At 41.1% G+C, this 24,214-nt stretch overlaps 1 pseudogene; it reads left to right on the plus strand.

Annotated features, from left to right (window-relative positions):
- LOC129866572 (WD repeat-containing protein 18-like) overlaps window positions 1–24,214 on the plus strand; it is a 110,154-nt pseudogene that overhangs the window by 8,657 nt on the left and 77,283 nt on the right.

Below are 24,214 nucleotides of genomic sequence, written 5' to 3' on the forward strand. Positions count from 1 at the left end.
CCCTACAAAAAGAAATTGAACTGTATTTTAAGACATTTAAATACTCTACTAACAAACAAGCTGTTAGAATTGTAAGTTCATGTATGTCCCTTAACCTGTTTGGGGTGCAGCCCGACACCGGTACACTTATGACAACATCCAGCTCAAGTGCAGGGCGCGAAATTCAAAATATATATTTTTTAAATATTTAACTTTCACACATTAACAAGTCCAAGACACCAGATGAAAGGTGCACATCTTGTGAATCAAGCCAACATGTCCGATTTTTAAAATGTTTTACAGGGAAGACACAATATGTAAATCTATTAGCTAAACACGTTAGCAAAAGACACCAATATTCTTACTCCATCAGTTTATGACTCCATCAGTAGCTATCACAAATTCGGCCAAATAAAGATAAAAATAGCCACTAACCAAGAAACAACCTCATCAGATGACAGTCTGATAACATATTTATTGTATAGCATGTTTTTTTTTCAAAAAATGTGCATATTTCAGGTATAAATCATAGTTTACATTTCAGCTACAATCAGAAATTGCACCGAAAGCAGCCATAATATTTACAGACACCAACGTCAAATACCTAATTACTCATCATAAAACATTTCTGAAAAATACATAGTGTACAGCAATTGAAAGACAGGCATCTTGTGATTCTAGACAATATTTCCGATTTATTAAATGTTTTACAGCGCAAACAAAATGTAGCGTGATATTAGCATAGCCACAATAGCCAGAAACACTTGGGCGCCCACGACCAGTCAACATGCACGACAGATATTAGAAATAGCATCATAAAATGTTTCTTACTTTTGGTGATCTTCCGTCAGAATGTTGGATAAGGTGTCCTTTGTCCAGAACAGTCGTTGTTTTGATCTGGAACGGCAAATATCCCTCTTCATTTAGCATGAGCACTTGCCAAGTGGCACGGATCACTCCAAAGTCAACAAAGTTAGAGAACGGAACACGGCAAAACTCCAGAAGAAATTTCAATAATCTGATTAAACTATATTGAAAAAACATACGTTACGATGATATGGTGACATGTATCAAATAAAATCTAAGACGGAGATGTTCGTCGTTCATAACGACAGCTAAACAGAAGCCATATCCATGTCCTCTTTCGCGCGCTCCAGAAACAGGATATGGACGGTCACGTCAAACAAAGACCTTTTATTCTACCTCAGACCAAGATAGACACGAAATTTCTTCTCTCACCGCATCTTAACAACCAGGGGAAGGCGTAGGAAGTGTTTGTAGACTCTTACGTATCACGCCCATGTATAGGCATGCAGTTGAACAGAGCATCGATTTCTGACATTTCACTTCCTGGTCAGGAAAAGTGCTGCAGAAGGAGTTCTGTTTCACTCAGAGAAATAATTCAAACGGTTTTAGAAACTAGAGAGTGTTTTCTATCCAATTGTAATAATAATATGCATATTGTACGAGCAAGAATTGAGTATGACGCCGTTTGAAATGGGCACATTTTATCTGGCTACTCAATACGCCCCCTGCAGCCATAACAGGTTTTAAGGTCCTTGTGTAATTGTAATGTGATATTGTACCCCCTAGCTCAATTGTCCATTATATATAATCTATATATACTTGTGTTCCCTTATGTACTTTCTGTATTGACTTGTTGTTAATAAAATAAATAATAAATAATAATAATACAAATATTTTAAAAAAGACTACCATTTGGGTAGTTAGTTAATATAACTTAGCTAACAACATACCGGTACCTAATGCTGCTGTAATGATACGCTATGTGGTTCGTAAGGACAGCGTAGCTAACATTGTCAACCAATATAACGTGTAAGGTAACTTATTTGAAAAGTAATTACTTTACATTGCTCAACATTTTCTTAACATTTGTCATAATTGGTTAAAGCAATGAATTTGTATCCGCTCTCGTTGTACTTCGAATGCCGTGAAGCCACGACAATTTCCTGAAGAATTGCATTATGGGCCCTAAAGTACGAAAATAGTGTCCTCCTAGTGTATACCTCATATTTTGGCGAATTTAGTACGGCATCCGGAAACGTTTGGTATACTAACTATTTTCATACTATCCATAAGCACAAGGTGCCATTAGGTACCGAGATGAGATCCTCAGACCCCTTGTGAGACCATATGCTGGTGCGGTTGGCCCTGGGTTCCTCCTAATGCAAGACAATGCTAGACCTCATGTGGCTGGAGTGTGTCAGCAGTTCCTGCAAGAGGAAGGCATTGATGCTATGGACTGGCCCGTCCGTTCCCCAGACCTGAATCCAATTGAGCACATCTGGGACATCATGTCTTGCTCCATCCACCAACGCCACGTTGCACCACAGACTGTCCAGGAGTTGGCGGATGCTTTAGTCCAGATCTGGGAGGAGATCCCTCAGGAGACCATCCGCCACCTCATCAGGAGCATGTCCAGGCGTTGTAGGGAGGTCATACAGGCACGTGGAGGCCACACACACTACTGAGCCTCATTTTGACTTGTTTTAAGGACATTACATCAAAGTTGGATCAGCCTGTAGTGTGGTTTTCCACTTTCATTTTGAGTGTGACTCCAAATCCAGACCTCCATGGGTTGATAAATTTGATTTCCATTGATCATTTTTGTGTGATTTTGTTGTCAGTACATTCAACTATGTAAAGAGAAAAGTATTTAATAAGAATATTTAATTCATTCAGATCTAGGATCTGTTATTTTAATGTTCACTTTATTTTTTTGAGCAGTGTATATTAAACAAATACCTTATGCAACAATGTAACATTAGTAGGAGGCGATATGCATCTTTCAAATTATTTTCCACCGTTATAGGCGCTCCGCAAGTCATCTTCACTAACAGTTGGAAAAGGCCAGAGAGTGGGACCGGGAAGCGACAGCAGCAAAGTCATCTCTGGCAATAGGCTACTTTGAGAAGTTAAAGTGAGGTGATGAAATGCAAACTTTGCGAGGTGTAATGGAGCTACAGTGAAAAATCAAAGCGATGATTACAGAAATTATTGTAGTGGATATGCAGCCATTGTCTGGTGGAGTATGTCAGCTTCAGTACCCTAAGGGCATAACTAGAACCAGATGTCATGTTGAAAAACCGTGACAGCCCTGATGGAGAAATTGTGCGACGATTGCTCTGCATGTACACAGTGCGAGCTCTCAAACACTATACGTGGAGTTAACAGATTGTCATACATCATTGTAACTAGCCATCACATTGATGAGAAGTGGGACATGAAGTACATATTGACAACCTGGAAGAGAGGTACACAACCCAGACCCTAAAATGGCATTAATACTATCGTTGCTGAGTGGGTGGGGGACAGCAGTAAAGTGTGCTGCCGTCTGGTAGGGTTTCCACTAGTTACTACAGCCACAAAGTCAAAATTAGCTATATCGTAAAAATGTATGTAAACCAATATTATTAATTTAAGGTTAGAGTTAGGCATAAGGTTAGGTTTAAAATTACATTTTAAAAAGAGAAATTGTAGAAATAGGAGGGCTTTGACTTTGTGGCTGTGATAACTTGTGATGGGCTGCAGTAGATTGAACTGCATTGCCCCCCAGCGGTCATACAGAGAACCACATCTGAATTGTGAATTCAAATAATTTTATGATAAAGAAAATAGATGTTTAAATGATAAAATTGCAGTTTAAATGTTAAGAGAATTTTCATTTGTCACTGATTCGGTTTGATTAGAGAAACGAATTGGTGCGTTTTGGTTCCATGCAATACGATTCGATGCATTAACACATTTAAATTCTAAATTAAAATCTTCTGCTGATTGAACTCATGAGCTGGGCCTCTGAGGTGGATCTGTTGGGGCGGACGTGTGTGTGTAAATTATGTCTATGGGGTATATAGGCACCTGAACTGAGCCATAAGGGAAACTACCACCCCACTGTCAGTTAGCTTTTTTTGTTCCCCTCCTGAACACACTTTTAATCTGGAATGTTATTGTGTGTAGATTGATGAGGAAAATGATTCATATAATCCATTTTAGAATAAGCCTGTAATGTAACAATGTGGAAAAAGTCAAGGGTTTGAATATTTTCCGAATGCACTGTATACTGATTGTTTCAAGCAAAACTACTAAAACTATTGCTGATGGTGAAACCCGAACAATCAAAATAAAGTCTAATGTAAGCCCTGATCTACATTTTATATCCAAATGAGAGCGGGTTGGGAAATTAACACCAGCCAAATGCTGCCACTTTTTGCGGGTGGTCACACAGAGCATTTGGGAACAGTCCCCTGCCCCCTCCACCCCCCAATCCAAAGCCCACAGTTAAAGAATGATATATATTTCTGTTTGTCAGCTATGTAGGAGATCATCTCAATGCTACAGTGGTGAAAGCAGGGTGGGGTACAGCATAGGTTTTATATTTGTTTCAAACAATGGAGAGAAAGATGGAGACCGCTGGAACAGCTCTAGAACACTCCCTACCAAAACCTGCGGACTCTCCTTCACTGCAGCCGAGGTGGGTAAAACATTTAAACGTGTTAACCCTCGCAAGGTTGCAGGCCCAGACGGCATCCCCAGCCGTATCCTCAGAGCATGCGCAGACCAGCTGGCTGGTGTGTTTACGGACATATTCAATCAATCCTTATCCCAGTCTGCTGTTCCCACATGCATCAAGAGGGCCACCATTGTTCCTGTTCCCAAGAAAGCTATGGTAACTGAGCTAAACGACTACCGCCTCGGAGCACTCACTTCCGTCATCATGAAGTGCTTTGAGAGACTAGTCAAGGACCATATCACCTCCACCCTACCTGACACCCTAGACCCACTCCAATTTGCTTACCGCCCCAATAGGTCCACAGACGACGCAATCGCAACCACACTGCCCTAACCCATCTGGACAAGAGGAATACCTATGTGAGAATGCTGTTCATCGACTACAGCTCAGCATTTAACACCATAGTACCCTCCAAACTCATCATCAAGCTTGAGACCCTGGGTCTCGACCCCGCCCTGTGCAACTGGGTACTGGACTTCCTGACAGGCAACCCCCAGGTGGTGAGGGTAGGTAACAAAAACTAGCCACAGCTTTTGTGGAGCGATGGGTAACGACGCTTCGTGGGTGACTGTTGTTGATGTGTGCAGAGGGTCCCTGGTTCGCGGCCTAGGTCAGTGCGAGGGGACGAACTAAAGTTATACTGTTACATATGTATATACTGTACTCTATATCATCTACTGCATCTTGCCATCTTTATGTAATACATGTATCACTAGCCACTTTAAACTATGCACTTGTATGTTTACATACCCTACATTACTCATCTCATATGTATATACTGCACTCGGTACCATCTACTGCATCTTGCCTATGCCGTTCTGTATCATCACTCATTCATATATCTTTATGTACATATTCTTTATCCCTTTACACTTGTGTGTGTATAAGGTAGTAGTTGTGGGATTGTTAGGTTAGATTACTCGTTGGTTATTACTGCATTGTCGGAACTAGAAGCACAAGCATTTCGCTACACTCACATTAACATCTGCTAACCATGTGTATGTGACGAATAAAATTTGATTTGATTTGGTATCCACTACTGTCTGTCTGTCTGATGTTCTGTGTTCTTTTGGCTGGTAAATATTGGGCATCCACCAGCCAAGTCAATTTCCCACCCTGGATTAGATTTGTCTCTTCCTGTAGTTTAGGTTACTTTTATTCTGTTAAAACACCCTTTCAACAGCGCATTTGATAAATATATATATATATATATCTAGCAAATTACAATGGTTGTCACTCAACTAATATTGCACAAGCCATTTTACAAATGTTTGAATGCTGACGGTGATGCGCCGATCAGGAATAGGCCTACCTCGTTGGTCTGTGCTAGAGGTCGACCGATTAATCGGAATGGCCGATTTAATTAGAGCTGATTTTCAAGTTTTCATAATCGGTATTCAGTATTTTTGGACACCGATTTGCCTATTTATTTCTTTAAAATAAAATATATATAAATATTTTTTAATGTAAATGAAAAAAGAAATGTATTTTTATATTATATTGAAAAAAAATAATGTTTTACACCTTTTATTTAACTAGGCAAATCAGTTAAGAACACATTCTTATTTTCAATGACTGCCTAGGAACGGTGGGTTAACTGCCTTGTCCATGGGCAGAACAACAGATTTTTACCTTGTCAACTCTGGGATTTGCTTTTGCAACCTTCCGGTTACTAGTCCAACGCTCTAACCATTGCACTCCACGAGGAGCATGCATGGCAGGCTGACTACCTGTTACGCGAGGGCAGCAAGAAGCCAATGTAAGTTTCTAGCTAGCATTAAACTTATCTTATAAAAAACAATCCATTTTAACATAATCACTAGTTAACTACACATGGTTGATGATATTACTAGTTTATCTAGCGTGTCCTGCGTTACATATAATCGATGCGCATACTTTGACAAACGGTGATGATTTAACAAGTGCATTTGCGAAAAAAGCACTGTCGTTGCACCAATGTACCTAACCATAAACATCAATGCCTTTCTTTAAAATCAATACACAAGTATATATTTTTAAACCTGCATATTTAGTTAATATTCCCTGCTAACATGAATTTCCTATAATTAGGGAAATTGTGTCACTTCTCTTGCGTTCCGTGCAAGCAGTCAGGGTATATGCAGCAGTTTGGGCCGCCTGGCTCATTGCGAACTGTGTGAAGTCCATTTAATCCTAACAAAGGCCGTAATTAATTTGCCAGAATTGTACATAATTATGACATAACATTGAAGGTTGTACAATGTAACAGCAATATTTAGACTTAGGGATGCCATCCGTTAGATAAAATACGGAATGGTTCCTTATTTCACTGAAAGAATAAACGTTTTGTTTTCGAAATGATAGTTTAAGTCTATGATTTGATAGAGCAGTCTGACTGAGCGATGGTAGGCAGCAGCAGGCTCGTAAGCATTCATTCAAACAGCACTTTCGTGCGTTTGCCAGCAGCTATTGCGCTGTTTCTGACTTCAAGCCTATCAACTCCTAAGATTAGGCTGGTGTAACCGATGTGAAATGGCTAGCTAGTTAGCTGGGTGCGCGCTAATAGCGTTTCAAACGTCACTCACTCTGAGACTTGGAGTAGTTGTTCCCCTTGCTCTGCATGGGTAATGCTGCTTCGAGGGTGGCTGTTGTCGATGTGTTCCTGGTTCGAGCCCAGGTAGGGGCGAGGAGAGGGACAGAAGCTATACTGTTACACTGGCTATACTAAAGTGCCTATAAGGACATCCAATAGTCAAATGTATATGAAATACAAATCGTATAGAGATAAATAGTCTTATAATTTCTATAATAACTACAACCTAAAACTTCTTACCTGGGAATATTGAAGACTCATGTTAAAAGGAACCACCAGCTTTCATATGTTCTGAGCAAGGAACTTAAATGTTAGCTTTTTTACATGGCACATATTGCACTTTTACTTTCTTCAACACTTTGTTTTTGCATTATTTGAACCAAATTGAACATGTTTCATTATTTATTTGAGGTTAAATTGATTTTATTGATGTATTAAGTTAAAATAAGTGTTCATTCAGTATTGCTGTAATTGTCATTATTAAAAAATAAAAAATCGTCTGATTAATCGGTATCGTATTTTTTTGGTCCTCCAATAATCGGTATCAGCGTTGAAAAATCATAATCGGTTGACCTCTAGTGCTCCAGTGCTCGCAGTTTGACTAGGCTACTGATATTACCTGGGGTGGTTCGGCATGCAAATTGACTTGTAGATCAATGACTGTCAACACAATTACATGCTTAGTTCGACACTGAAGTAGAGGACGCAGTGATCTCAAAAGATGAGAGGTATCTTTAGAAGGTAGAAAGTCATTTGAGCAAAACATTTTAGTGAGCCAGTGATTCGTAACATTTGAATCTAATTTCTGACCGACGCATGCTACATTTGGATTGGTTTGGTGTCCCACAGATGATACCATCAAATGTTTAAGATATGAGTGTATCGCTAAATGTTACATCCCTAATGCATAATCTTCTTCTAAATGCCTCAGTACTACTTTGAGGATAGAATTAATGGTCCTGACTTGAGTTGTCAGGAAGGTACAGTTGGGCCTAACGTTTGATCTTAGGGCAATTCCACAGTAACCGAAAGATGCAGAGACTTTGCACAGTTTGACATACATTTTAATCAGTGGTTTTTGTTTGGCATACATTTTAAAGTGAAAAATCAGTCTCGGCATCATTCTCTTAGCGTGGAATTGCCTTTTAGTTGCTGCTGTTGATGCTGTTAGGCAGCATATCGGCAATCAGGCCATCTTTGCCTCACCAGTTCCAAGCGGCTGTTTATGCCCTCATTATGGCCTGTTTTTTTTAATGATGAGACGTGAGATTACTACTCTCATGAAATGTAATTTTATTCACATATTTAATGACTGTGTAAATACTTAATTTTCTGTTTGATTTCCTCGCCATCTCTGTTTTACGCATCGATAAACAAACACAAGTTATGTTCAGCTAAGTACCTTTTTTTTTTCGAAGTAAAGGTGGGGTTTCTCTTTTTTTTCAAAATTTCTATTGTAACAGCATGACTTTAAGGCAATATTCCGTTAGTCAGTGAAATACATGGTCATACAGTGATAGAATGAGCTTGTCATCTACTCTAGATTAAGAAGTATTTGATGTTAATGATAATGTAATTATTGTCATTCCAGGTTTCCACTGGGAATTTGCTAGCCATCTTGAATCGCCATTACCAAGACCTGACCTGCCATCGCTTCACTGACGACAGCAGCCATTTTATCTCAGGAGGCAAAGACAACCTGACACTGGTCTGGAGTCTGGCCAGGTACAAACAGCTTTTTCACTGGATTCTGCTCACTGTAACACAGAGTATTTGCTAACATTGTACTTGAACCCTCGGTGATAGGGTCTACATAACAGATTTCATAACTTGTCATGGCAGCTGATGTCAGTTTATGACAACTGATTTGGCAAGCCATTTAGGTCCCCTAATTAATGCCAACTAGCTAGTTTATGTAGGCCATAAGATGGAAAGTTCAACTAAAGTGCTACAGAATATTGTCCTTAGGTATCAGAATTTCAGTTAGATGTTAATGCAGATATGTTACATTTAGTTTACTTTAGACTTCATCAGGATTATTTGAGTTTTCTTTTACTAGGGGAGAGACTTTTGCAGGAAGGTTTAAAATCAGCTGCCAGAAATGCTTTCAAACCTCTGCCAGAATTAGTGTCTTTAACACCTGTCGTCAAGTTACTGTGGGCAAATGGAATTGTTCTCTCAATGTAGTAATTACATTACTACATTACACTGACTCACAATTGGACGCACCTTGCTTTTGAAGTGACAGGTGAAATTTGGTTAGACTGGGCTTGTAACAGTGACTCTGATGCATTTTGTGCCATGTTAACAGTCTATCCGCTGTGACATTATCCAATTTTGTGCTTGCCAACTTGAGAAATCGAGAAATAGGTTCTACTGCATTCTCTGAACCTTTTACAAACAGGGGACCGAAACCCAATTGTAATTTTGATCACAAGCCCTTAGGATCTGAATATTTCTAAGGTGTTTCAGATCTGTTCATCTCAGGGGGAAAATGTGATTACTACTTTGATCGTTGGCAGGGAGAGTAATAAACTGGTTTACCGAGTTTGAGTATTTAATCAAGAAGACGTGTAGAGCTATGAAACACTGACATCTACTCCTCTCCGAGTCAGATTTTTGTTGAATGGAATGTTATCATGGGAGCAATACAAGGCGTCTTAACTATTCTGAGAACAAATTGAACAGATTGCATGTGAGTTGAATTGTGCAAGAAATATGACTGATGGTCGGCCTCTTTCAATTGATTATTCAATTGATTACAACTCATTATGATTTGTTGATCAGTCCGTTTGCCTACTCAGTGACTCATTGTTGTGATTTGATTTCCTCTGGGCTGAATGATAGTGAAGTAACTCTTCTCCAATAGGTGGCAATGTGAGACTTCCATTGCTAGTGGTTGTCAGGACTGAAGGGGAATGGAAATTTACAGATTGTGGTAAGCAAGATAGTTTAACACATGTAAACCTGTTCTCATATTTTCTCATTTCCCTCAGAAATGAGGTTAGCTAATTGAAATGGAATTGGTAAGATTTAGACTGTTGATAGTCAGTCTTCCTCAGTCCTTCTACCTGCCAGTGAAAACGATATGTTGAGGCTTTGGATTGACTATGAATGTATACGACTGGCTACTTTCCAAAACGATCAATTATTTTTTTCTTTTAGAGCATGTTATGTTGCCAATGAACCTGTCACGGTACTACCATCAGCCAGCCTTTCTGCTACATGCTCCATGTCTGCAAGGCCTTGACTTAGATGATGAAATGAGGATAAGATTCAGCAACAGATGCTCAATATCCTGAAGGGAGGCAGCAAGGAAGTCAAATACTACTTAAGAAATGGTGTCAACCGTATGGCCCAGTATACAGTTTGAAATGGAACTTCCCTATGCCTATATCAGCAGTCAACATCAGGGGGAGAGCGAGACGTCTCTCAACTCCAATTTAGCTTTTGATGTATCAAAGTTCTTGACAGGTCCTCCTGCCTACAACGCACTATCTTTGTAGCAACCATTTCACCCTCATAGCAGAGGCTTACACCACCATACTTTAAAATGGAAAATGCTTGTCAAATTCTCAGCAATACCAATGTTATCTCACAAACACAATTTCATCTTCTGTATCCAGGTGGTCAGAGATTTCATCTGTCCACCTGTTTTTTTTGTCAGAGCTTCATCTGCGTCAGTCAGGCAAAATCTATCTTATTCTTATCCGAGAATAAATATTTCTCCTATCTTATGCTTTGAAATATCCTTAAGTGCACCAAGGAACTGGTCTTTTGTCGACAAAGGCGTGCGCTTCGCTTTGCTAAAGGCAGAGGAGAGACTGACAGCAATATTTTCAGGTGTGAAATTGAGCTGAATGTTAAACAAGTTTGTAGCCCCTCGTTTGTCTGATGTCCTGCGACGAGACGAACACGGTCCACATCTCTTAAAGGACAGTGCTTGAGTAATAATACATGAGGAAAAAGCTGGAAAGTACATCATACTGCCCTGAGATGGAGATGAATAATGCATCATCGCTCCAATTCAATGGCACTTTGAAGGTAGACTTTGAAGGTAGACTATCTTTTATTCTTCCTCCACAGCCTTTCAGCCATGCAATTCCGCCATCCCAATTCCCTGACAATTTCACCACCCCTCCCCCCATTTGAGTAGGTGTTCTAAAACATTTGACCGGTATTGTTTACTAAATAATATGTGGAATTTGTTTTGATTTAGAATGGACCATTATCATGCACCTGTATCGTGGCAGGGGAAAAAATACATGTCATCTATGCACTTAAATAGCGAATGGAGGACCCTTTTCCTGTGATTAATTTTCATGCCAGCGAGGTAAGCTATACTCCTGTTGTAAAGAGAATCAATGTGCTAAACTATTAGGAACGTAGAGAATAAATATAGTAGGCCTAGCCTATAGAAAGCTGATGGGTACTCTTTTTAATAGGCCATCACCCTGTTTTCTAACACAATTGCATAGCCTATAGAAATGTTTAGCAACATGAGCTCATGGGCTCTCATTAAGTGTTTGATTTAGATTTTCAAACACATTTGCATTGATGTTAGAGGGACAATAGAGTGCTGAGTACCAGGTAGTTAGCAAGTTTGGTAGGCTACTAATGACCATCAGCAGCATCAGAGCTTGGAGAAGCCTAATTAGCGTGACTAAACGGTCACGTGGAATTTGACTGCCTTCATGACTCGTGACCGGTAAAAGTCACCGCAACAGCCCCAGTGCAGACACAGATCCTCTCCACGTCACCTGGTAGGAGCGGCCTGCCAGGTAGGATGCAATCCAGGAGTGTGTAGAGCCTGAGATGCCCAGCCATGAGAGGGTGGAGAGGAGGATCTTATTGACATGACTGAAGCTACGACTATATACAGTGGGCTCCAAAATTACTGGCAACGCTTAATGGCAATGCACAAACAATGCTTAAACAAATATAAACAATATAATTATAGAGAAATTCAAAATACCAACATGTGAGAAATACTGTATTTATTAATGTTTCAATGGAACCAACCAAAATAATTTAAAAAAAAATCAATGTCCTCCAAATCAAGGTTTCACAATTAATGGCACCCTTAAAGATTATTGTAAATAACAGCCACACATTAAATTCCACTTATTTAAGTTTATCTAAGTCTTAAGGAACTATATTGAGCCATTACATTCACTTCCTGTTTCACTAGGGTATAAAAATGAGGTAAAACACATACAATATCCTGCTGTCATCCAACACCATGAAGAAAACAAAAGACCGGCAGTTCAAAGAGACAGATGGTCGTAGACCTTTATAAATCTGGTAATGGCTACAAGAAGATCCACAAACGATTGAATATACCACTGAGCACTGTCAGGACAAATATTTAAAAATTCAAAAGATATGGAACAGTTGTAAACCTCACAGGTAGAGGACGCAAATGCATTTTGCCCCCCAGGATAGGGAGGAGGATGGTGAGCGAAGCACCAAAATCCCCAAGAATCACTGTGAAAGAATTGCAAGCCTTGGTGGCGTCTTGGGGTCACCAGGTTTCAAAAAGCACCATCAGATGCCACCTCCACAACCACAGGCTCTTTGGAAGGGTTGCCAGAAGAAATCCCTTTCTGACCCCAAGACACAGACGCAAGCACTTGGAGTTTGCCAAACGTCATTTAAATTATGACTGGAAGAAGGTGCTCTGGTCAGATGAGACCAAAATTGAACGTTTTGGTCAGATTCGGCATGTTTGGCGTCGAAACAGAGATGCATACAAGGAGAGGCACCTCAAACCCACGGTGAAATATGAGGGGGATCAGTGATGTTTTGGGGCTGTTTTAATTCCAGAGGTCCAAGGGGCACTGGTTAAGATTGATGGCATTATGAATTCTACCAAGTATCAGGCAATTTTGGCTGACAATCTGGTTGCCTCTGCCAGAAGACTGGGACTTGGCCGTAGGTGGACTTTCCAACAAGACCATGACCCGAAACATATCTCAAGATCGACACAGAAATGGTTCTGTGACATCAAAATCAATGTTCTGCCATGGCCATCTCAGTCTCTGGACAAAAATCCAATCGAAAACCTGTGGGCTGAGTGGAATAGGGCAGTTGATAAGCGCAAATCCCAAGAATGTGAAGGATCTTGAAAGGATCTGCATAGAGGAATGGTTCAAAATCCTTCCAAATATGTTCCTTAACCTTGTCAAACATTACAGGAAAAGACTCTATGCTGTTATCCTTGCCAGAGGTGGTTATACTAAGTACTAAATGAGGAGTGCCAATAATTATGAAACCTTGATTTTGGTTACAATTATTTAATACAAAATAAATGTTATGATTTGGTTGGTTCCATTGAAACATTAATAAAGTACAGTATTTGTCACATGTTGGTATTTTGAGTTTATCTCTATAATTATATTGTTTATATTTTTTTAAGTATTGTTTGTGTATTGCCAGTCAGGGGTGCCAGTAATTTTGGAGCCCACTGTATAAGGTGGCAGGTAGCCTAGCGGTTAGAGCGTTGGGCCAGTAACTGAAAGGTCGCTGGTTCGAGTACCCAAGGCGACAAGGTGAGAGAATCTGTTTTTTCACTGCACCTATCCAGTGTATGTGACAATACAACATACAAAGTTATACACTGAGTGTAGAAAACATTATCAACACTTGTTCTTTACATGGTATAGACTGACCAGGTGAAATCTATGAACGCTTGTTGAATCCACTTCAGTCAGTGTAAATGAAGGGGAGGAGACATGTTAAAGAAGGATTTTTAAGTCTTGAGACAATTGAGACATTGATTGTGTATGTGTGGCCAATTCAGAGGGTGAATGGGCAAGACAAAATATTGAAGTGCCTTTCAACGGAGTTTGGTAGTAGGTGCCAGGCGCACTGGTTTGAGTGTGTCAAGAACAGCAATGCTGCTGGGTTTTTCACACTCAAGAATGGTCCACCACCCAAAGGACATCCAGCCAACTTGACACATGTGGGAGACATTGGAGTCATCATGGGCCAGCATCCCTGTGGAACGCTTTCGACACCTTGTAGTCCATACCCTGATGAACGGACAAAAGGGGGTGCAACTCAATATTAGGAAGGTGTTCCTAATGTTTTGTACACTCAGTGTACATATCACAAGCACATCCACTCTCTTTGTCTGACTTTAATTCCAAATTAAAGTTTGAAGTCCAGTGTTTACTACTTTCTCTGACCTTCCCTTTTTGAAGGGGCAATGTGAAACTCAATGTAGCATAAAGAGGGGGTGCTACGGGTCTGAGAGGAATTTTAAATGGCCACCGGGCTGCATCGGGAAATGCATCTTTCACCTGTGAAGAAATGCCTTGGTCGGGCCCACGCACCGACATTAAGTGGTTTGCATCGACCCCTTCCCAGTGGGACTTAATGATCGGACGTGTCCATAGTAATATCGCTGCAATACACCCTGAGCAACTTTGAGACGAAATTGGCTCCAAAAGGGAGTATTGCACCTGGAAGTCTGTTAGGGGTTTGATTTTTCCTCAGAACGCCCCAGGCTTTTTCTCCTCCCTTTTTATGAGCACACGCGAGAGCAGAAGCCCATGCTGCGGTGTGTTCCTGTTACGGGTGATGTTTGTCACAGATGTTGATGCAGACTGGTTGTCCCTGAGATCCTGCCAGGGAGCGCCTCTCGCTGCTGAACTGACAGAATGGGGCCTGGGTCCTGCTCATTTAATCAGCAGGCTTTCTATCCCCATATCTTTTCCTCTGTCTCTGCTCATCCACCTATATGCCTCCCTCTCTCCTTTTCTCCTGTCCTGCTCTGGCAAGATGTTGTCTCTACTGAGCCAGAACCAGTGAAGCTCAGGAAGCTGTAATTGCATTTTTGGCCCAAATGCTCTGACTAAGAATACAGGAAAATAATATATTTTTTCACGACTAATTATTGCTAAAATAATAGTGATATTCTAGTTTTTAAATGGTCAAACCTTAGCAAATACAAAGGAAATACGTTTTTGGTTTACTTTTACATGTGAGGTAGAAAGATTAAAATGATTGTAATGGAATTTTATTGGTGTTCTGAGGTTAGTGTGTAATCAGTGCTAGTCACCTTCACTACTTAATGTGAAATCCCAGCAATTTTATGCATATGTAAATAAATGACCACCACATGTGTTGCAGTGTAGTTCAGCTGGACCCGTCACTCACCCCTGAGCCTCGCCATGTCCTGTGCCGTCACTCTCTCCCCATCACCAACATCCACTGTGGCCTGAGGAGACCCCAGTCTCGAGTAGCTACTGCATCCTTGGACCAGACTGTCAAGGTGAGCTTTCTCCTATCTTAAGGGAAATTGGTGTGAACTGTCTCTTTTATGAAATTTGGACTTGTCTGTCGTATGTAGAGCAAAGATTTTTGACTCGCTTAATGGGATATTTCCTTCCAACGAGAATGAAATGAATAAAAGTCTTTCCATGCCTCAAGCTGTCTCAAGCTACAATCTGAATTTTACAGTGATTTTGAGCTTACAAATGCATATCTATGTTGTCTTCCAACTGTCGTTTATTATTCACAACATTCTCATTGATAGACATCTAATGGAACAGAGTTCTGGCATGCGCTCTAGCTTCATGATACATCTGTATTCTGAAACGATACCTACGGGCCTACCAATGTCTTTTTTATTAGGTTCTTCACGAGGACATATTTTATACCAGTGCAATGTTAATTAAAATCCTCAATTATACTGAACAAAAATATAAACACAAAATGTAAGGTGGTGGGCCAATGTTTCGTGAGCTGAAATAAAAGATCCCAGTAATTTTCCCTATGCACAAAAAGCTTATTTCTCTCAAATTTTGTGCACAAATTTGTTTACATCCCTGTTAGTGAACATTTCTCGTTTTTACACATGTGCAACTTGTGCTGGGTACAATAAAAGATCACTCTAAAATGTGAATTTTTGTCACACAACACAATGCTACAGATGTCTCAAGTTTTGAGGGAGCGTGCAATTGGCTTGCAGACTGCAGGAATGTCCAACAGAGCTGTTGCCTGAGAATGTAATGATAATTTAAGTCACCTCCAAAGTAATTTTAGAGAATTTGGCAGTATGTCTAACGGGCCTCACAACCGCAGATCACATGTAACCACACCAGCCCAGGACCTTCACATCCGGCTTCTTCACCTGCGGGATTGTCTGGGGGGGGGGGGCTGCGTCCCTTCCCAGTCATGTGAAATCCATAGATTAGATTAGGGCCTAATGAATTCATTAAATTGACTGATTTCCTTCTATGAACTGTAACTCAGAAATATTTAAATTGTTGCATGTTGCGTTTTATGTCTTTAATAATCAAATTCAAATCAAATTAATTTATATAGCCCTTCTTACATGAGCTCCCTAGAAAGGCCAAAACCTAGGAAGAAACCTAGAGAGGAACCAGGCTATGAGGGGTGGCCAGTCCTCTTCTGGCTGTGCCGGGTGGAGATTATAACAGAACATGGCCAAGATGTTCAAATGTTCATAAATGACCAGCACGGTCAAATAATAATAATCACAGTAGTTGTCGAGGGTGCAGCAAGTCAGCACCTCAGGAGTAAATGTCAGTTGGCTTTTCATAGCCGATCATTGAGAGTATCTCTACCGCTCCTGCTGTCTCTAGAGAGTTGAAAACAGCAGGTCTGGGACAGGTAGCACGTCCGGTGAATAGGTCAGGGTTCCATAGCCGCAGGCAGAACATTTGAAACTGGAGCAGCAGCACGACCAGGTGGACTGGGGACAGCAAGGAGTCATCATGCCAGGTAGTCCTGAGGCATGGTCCTAGGGCTCAGGTCCTCCGAGAGAGAGAAAGAGAATTAGAGAGAACATACTTAAATTCACACAGGACACCGGATAAGACAGGAGAAGTACTCCAGATATAACAGACTGACCCTAGCCCCCCGACACGTAAACTACTGCAGCATAAATACTGGAGGCTGACACAGGAGGGGTCAGGAGACACTGTGGCCCCATCCGATGATACCCCCCAGACAGGGCCAAACAGGCAGGATATAACCCCACCCACTTTGCCAAAGCACAGCCCCCGCACCACTAGAGGGATATCTTCAACCACCAACTTACCATCCTGAGACAAGGCCGAGTATAGCCCACAAAGATCTCCGCCACGGCACAACCCAAGGAAGGGGAGGGGGATGCGCCAACCCAGACAGGGAGATCACGTCAGTAACTCAACCCACTCAAGTGACGCACCCCTCCTAGGGACGGCATGAAAGAGCACCAGTAAGCCAGTGACCTGTAATAGGGTTAGAGGTAGAGAATCCCAGTGGAGAGAGGGGAACCGGCCAGGCAGAGACAGCAAGGGCGGTTCGTTGCTCCAGAGCCTTTCCGTTCACCTTCACACTCCTGGGCCAGATTACACTCAATCATATGACCCACTGAAGAGATGAGTCTTCAGTAAAGACTTAAAGGTTGAGACAGAGTCTGCGTCTCTCACATGTGTAGGCAGACCATTCCATAAAAATGGAGCTCTATAGGAGAAAGCCTTGCCTCCAGCTGTTTGCTTAGAAATTCTAGGGACAATTAGGAGGCCTGCGTCTTGTGACCGTAGCGTACGTGTAGGTATGTACGACAGGACCAAATCAGAAAGATAGGTAGGAGCAAGTCCATGTAATGCTTTGTAGGTTAGCAGTAAAACCTTGAAATCAGCCCTTGCCTTAACAGGAAGCCAGTGTAGGGAGGCTAGCACTGGAGTAATATGCTAGAATCCTAGCAGCCGTATTTAGCACTAACTGAAGTTTATGTTGTGCTTTATCCGGGTAGCCGGAAAGTAGAGCATTGTAGTAGTCTAACCTAGAAGTAACAAAGGCATGGATACATTTTTCTGCATAATTTTTGGACAGAAAGTTTCAGATTTTTGCAATGTTACGTAGATGGAAAAAAGCTGTCCTTGAAACAGTCTTGATATGTTCGTCAAAAGAGAGATCAGGGTCCAGAGTAACTCCGAGGTCCTTCACAGTTTAATTTGAGACGACTTTACAACCATCAAGATTAATTGTCAGATGCAACAGAAGATCTCTTCGTTTCTTGGGACCTAGAACAAGCATCTCTGTTTTGTCTGAGTTTAAAAGTAGAAAGTTTGCAGCCAACCACTTCCTTATGTTTGAAACACAGGCTTCTAGCGAGGGCAATTTTGGGGCTTCACCATGTTTCATTGAAATGTACAGCAGTGTGTCATCCGCATAGCAGTAAAAGATAACATTATGTTTTCGAATGACATCCCCAAGAGGTAAAATATATAGTGAAAAGAATAGTGGTCCTAAAACGAAACCTTGAGGAACACCGAAATGTACAGTTGATTTGTCAGAGGACAAACCATTCACAGAGACAACCTGATATCCTTCCGACAGATAAGATCTAAACCAGGCCAGAACTTGTCCGTGTAGACCAATTTGGGTTTCCAATCTCTCCAAAAGAATGTGGTGATCGATGGTATCAAAGGCAGCACTAAGGTCTAGGAGCACGAGGACAGATGCAGAGCCTCGGTCTGACGCTATTAAAAGGTAATTTACCACCTTCACAAGTGCAGTCTCAGTGCTATGAGGGGGTCTAAAACCAGACTGAAGCATTTCGTATAGATTGCTTGTCTTCAGGAAGGCAGTGAGTTGCTGCGCAACAGCCTTTTCTAACATCTTTGAGAGGAATGGAATATTCGATATAGGCCGATAGTTTTTTATATTTTCTGGGTCAAGGTTTGGCTTTTTCAAGAGAGGCTTTATTACTGCCACTTTTAGTGAGTTTGGTACACATCCGGTAGATAGATAGCCGTTTATTATGTTCAACATAGGAGGGCCTAGCACAGGAAGCAGGTCTTTCAGTGGTTTAGTTGGAATAGGGTCCAGTATGCAGCTTTAAGGTTTAGAGGCCATGATTATTTTCATCATTGTGTCAAGAGATATAGTACTAAAAGACTTGAGTGTCTCTCTTGATCCTAGGTCCTGGCAGAGTTGTGCAGACTCAGGACAACTGAGCATTGGAGGAATACGCAGATTTAAATAGGAGTCCGTAATTTGCTTTCTTATAATCATGATCTTTTCCTCAAAGAAGTTCATGAATTTATTACTGCTGAAGTGAAAGCCATCCTCACTTGGGGAATGCTGCGTTTTAGTTAGCTTTGTGACAGTATCAAAAAGACATTTCGGATTGTTCTTATTTTCCTCAATTAAGTTGGAAAAATAGGATGATCGAGCAGCAGTGAGGGCTTTTCGATACTGCAATGTACTGTCTTTCCAAACTAGTCGTAAGACTTCCAGTTTGGTGTGGCGCCATTTCCATTCCAATTTTCTGGAAGCTTGCTTCAGAGCTCGGGTATTTTCTGTATACCAGGGAGCTAGTTTCTTATGACAAATGTTTTTCGGGGTGCAACTGCATCTAGGGTATTGCGCAAGGTTAAATTGAGTTCCTCAGTTAGGTGGTTAACTGATTTTTGTCCTCTGACGTCCTTGGGTAGGCAGAGGGAGTCTGGAAGGGCATCAAGGAATCTTTGGGTTGTCTGAGAATTTATAGCACGACTTTTGATGCTCCTTGGTTGGGGTCTGAGCAGATTATTTGTTGCGATTGCAAACGTAATAAAATGGTGGTCCGATAGTCCAGGATTATGAGGAAAAACATTAAGATCCACAACATTTATTCCATGGGACAAAACTAGGTCCAGAGTATGACTGTGACATTGAGTAGGTCCAGAGACATGTTGGACAAAACCCACTGAGTCGATGATGGCTCCGAAAGCCTTTTGGAGTGGGTCTGTGGACTTTTCCATGTGAATATTAAAATCACAAAAAATTAGAATATTATCTGCTATGACTACAAGGTCCGATAGGAATTCAGGGAACTCAGTGAGGAACGCTGTATATGGCCCAGGAGGCCTGTAAACAGTAGCTGTAAAAAGTGATTGAGTAGGCTGCATAGATTTCATGACAAGAAGCTCAAAAGACGAAAACATTATTTATTTTTTTGTAAATTGAAATTTGCTATCGTAAATGTAAGCAACACCTCCGCCTTTGCGGGATGCACTGGGGATATGGTCACTAGTGTAACCAGGAGGTGAGGCCTCATTTAACACAGTAAATTCATCAGGCTTAAGCCATGTTTCAGTCAGGCCAATCATCACATCAAGATTATGATCAGTGATTAGTTGATTGACTATAACTGCCTTTGAAGTGAGGGAGCTAACATTCAGTAGCCCAATTTTGAGATGAGGTATCACGATCTCTCATATTATACACTGTTTCCATTCAAATAATAAAGCCAGGCCTATACCTCAAAGCGTAGTATTACTATGTTGTAATAGAATTTTACTTCCTAAATTAGCCTAAGCATTGTTGGCATTTGTGTTTACTGGACCTGTGGGAGGAGGTAGCCCAGTTTTCAGGTAATTTGCATGCAGAAATATCAACCGGTCAGAATATTGAAGCAAAAGTGTGTTAGTCCACACAAGCAATGTTCGAAAAACACATGAATATTAATGGAGACGTGAAGACATTGGGTCTTAAGTATAATTTTATTTGTTACTCATTATACATTCTAACAAGCCTTAATGTTTTGTGGCTCAAGTCCCAGAATAGGAAAACAGATTTCTCTCTAATCCCATGAAAATACACAAAACAAGATCTTTAGTTTTTGACATGCAGAAGCTTTGCCAACTGTAAATCACTCTATCCTGTTGGTATTAGTTAAAGATAATTATTGTTGCACTTTCACATGGATAGTTTTGTCTAATCATTTAAAACAAAGATTGATCTTGTATTTGGGCCAAGTTTTTTATTGATATTTCATCATTTATGTCAAGTATCTTCTCAGGCCCCTGTTGAAACCATTGAACAGACAATGATCATATTTAAAATATGAAACGAGGCCTGGAGTCTCCAAATGGAATCCGTAGGTACAGTACAATCTTCTTTGGAGTGTAATCGAAGGTGACCCCGGATCAGTCTATCCCTCGCACGTGAAATTGGAATTCTAATAATCTGTCCATGTGGTTATGCAAAGTAGAGCAGCTGTTTCTCCTGGTGAGTATTCAGGCCACTTTGAATTGATTGAGAGGAGTGGTTCTCGGATCAATACCCAGTCAGTGGGATGAGTGTTCTGTGGGTGGTGTGGCTCGTGTTGTGGCCCTCCCCTGTGAAACTAGAGAAAATAAATGATGAATGGTGGTTGAAATATTGTTTTGACTATGGCATTTAGTTCAGTCTCTTGATGTACATATACACAATTTCAGACTTGTGGTAGGCCACCCATAATGCTGGCTGTACAGGTAGTTCTACATCACAGCATCTACACCAGTGTTTCCCAAACTGTGAGGTGGGTGGAGGATAGAATGCACAAGGTGCAATTTCTAAATTGGGTAGTGCATCATCAGTTTCACTCTTGTCATGTCAGTCATTGCAAACCTTAGAGAGCTATTTATAACTTTTCAGAAATGTCCAGATCAACTAGCCCATGTCAGCTAACGAAAAAGATTTTAGTTCATTTTTTTTTGCCCATAGATTTTGTTTTAATGTTTGTGTCACTCATATCACATGAATAAACATTATACATGGCAAAATGTATAGAGATGTTACCCAATGCTGGAAGGGGGGCCTGAGTAGATTGGGAAGGGAAGGAAGTGGCCTACCCACAAAAGGGCTTTATTACAGACAGAAATGCTCCTCAACTTCATCAGCTGTCCGGGTGGCTGGGCTCAGGTGGCGGCAGGTGAAGAAGCTGGATGTGGAGGTCCTGGGCTGGTGTGGTTACATGTGGTCTGCGGTTGTGAAGCCGGTTGGACGTACTGCCAAATTCTCTAAATCGACATTGGACTGCAGGATTGTTCCACAGAGATGTTGCCAGGAGAATTGAATGCCAATTGCATACTCCCTCAACTTGAGGCATCTGTGGCCTGTGTGACGAAACTGCACATTTTAGAGTGGCCTTTTATTGTCCTCAGCACAAGGTGCAACTGTGTAGCAATCATGCTGTTTAATCAGCTTCTTGATATGCCACACCTGTCAGGTCTATCTTGGCAAAGGATAAAATGCTCACTAACAGGGATGTAAACAAATGTATTCACAACATTTGAGGAGCTTTTTGTGTACCGTATATAGAACATTTCTGGGATCTTTTTATTTCGGCTCATAAAACATGGGACCAGTACTTTACATGTTGCGTTTATATTTTTATTCAGTATATTATAATAACATATTACCAGAAGGGAACCTGCCGTGAGGTTGTAGCATTAGCCTACATATCTTCCTTTTTTATTCCATTCAACTGAAGAACAAAATCAATTCTGTCCTGACAGGTTGTTAAGTGTTTAGCTGTGTTTGGAGGCCACTGCACTGTTGCGCAAAGAGGAGCATAGTCAGAATGAGAAACGACAAGGGGGATTATCCAAAGATGAATAACACCTGACTGGATTCGACATCAATAAACCCCCATATCACTCATTGATGCTCCTGCCATTGCTTAACTTCCTTTGAACAATTCTGCCAATCATGGTTACACACTGAACATGTACCTTTTTGAACAACACGATTCTAACATGTATTTTTAGGGGTAAGCCAGCGGAAAGACAGGAGCAACACTTCAATGACATATTCCAAAGTGCGTTGGACTGCATGCTCTTTGTCATTGACTTTGCACTGGCAGGATTTGTTTAAAGTAATCAGCTGTGTCAAATGAGAACGGAGGCAAACAAACATCACAAGCCCTTGGATCTGTAATGCTGGCGAGCTCCTAGGGGATGGGATTGGATGAGCTGACGTGTGACAAGCCAATCAAACAAGGGAGCCGTAGGTGTGGCGGGCTGGAGGTCCATGACGTGACGGACCATGTGAGCTCAATGTCACTCCGCTTGGACTCCTCAACCTCTGTGGCCCCTGGAGGCCCCACCCCCCTGGGGCTCCTCAGCTGACTTATTAGATAGTGCTGGTTGGGGGAGGAAAGCCTGGCGGGGCTTTACTGATGAGTTGAGTGCAGTCATTTCAAGGGGGTAGACATGAAATGACCAAAGGGGATGTCAACCTTGTTGTCCTTGTCCAACACGCCGGAATCCTCAAGTTTTGCACGATTAGTTTGGGGATGTTTTTTCAGGGGTCAAAAATTGAGTGGTAATTTAGTTTGGAGCAGTGCTGTTCAATGTCGGTCCTGGAGTGACAAAACACTTCTGGTTTTTCTCCTCCTAATAAGGGACTAATTCAGACATGGGATACCAGGTGAGTGCAATTAACTACCAGGTAGAAACAAAAAGCAAGACCAGAATTGAACAGCCCTGGTTTAGAGTTGTTGCTTTATAAAAGGGGAGAGCAGACAAAATATGCATCACATAATGTTCTCTTTATTACATCACACTCTGGTCCTGTTGAGGAATCCTGCCATTATATTGTCACAAATCCTAACTCCTCACAGTAATGCATGCCTTCATGCTAATCCATATTGTTATCAACTGTATTGAACCTCCGTAGGTTTTAATGTATCATCTGTTTTGTTTGGCTTTGGTTGATCAATGACCTGTGACCTCTTTGCACCAGTAAAGTACAGGTCTCTCCTGGCCTCATTGTCACTGGGCAGACTGTTGTCACTTGTTTCTCCTTTGTAGTCTGTCATTCATGGCTGCCCAGCTTAAAGTAAGTTTGATTATACACAAAACATCTCTTCTGTGCAAACAATTATTCCTATTGTTTCTTTCCATAGAAATGTGTGTTAATATATTTTGTCTAGTGAGTTGAGAGAACCTATGTGTGAAGGGAAAGGGGCAGCCCAGGCCCTGGTGCTTCATGTGTTTGATGTCTGTCCCTCTCCCTTCATCCCCCAGCGTTTGGATGAGATACTGGAGCATGTGTGTGTGTACTCAATGCTTTTTGACTGCTGTGCTGAGTGACTGACTTAGAACAACAAGCGGCTAAGAGGATCACTCCCAGGCTTTTACTTTGCCAGCTAGTGTTCCTATTGATTTGTAACTGCATGCCATCTTGCTCTGAGACAACATTTCTCAGCAAAAATAGAAAAACATGTTTGTAGAGGTCAAATAGAATGAGTCTAGACAATATATTGCATTGAAGCTGTACTGTAAATAAAGTCAAAACTTCTTGAGGCTGCTGACGTTAAAATGGGTAGGAATGACAATATAGGACAATATAGCTGCAGC

This window comes from Salvelinus fontinalis, chromosome 12 (genome assembly GCF_029448725.1).
Source record: "Salvelinus fontinalis isolate EN_2023a chromosome 12, ASM2944872v1, whole genome shotgun sequence".
NCBI lineage: Eukaryota > Metazoa > Chordata > Actinopteri > Salmoniformes > Salmonidae > Salvelinus > Salvelinus fontinalis.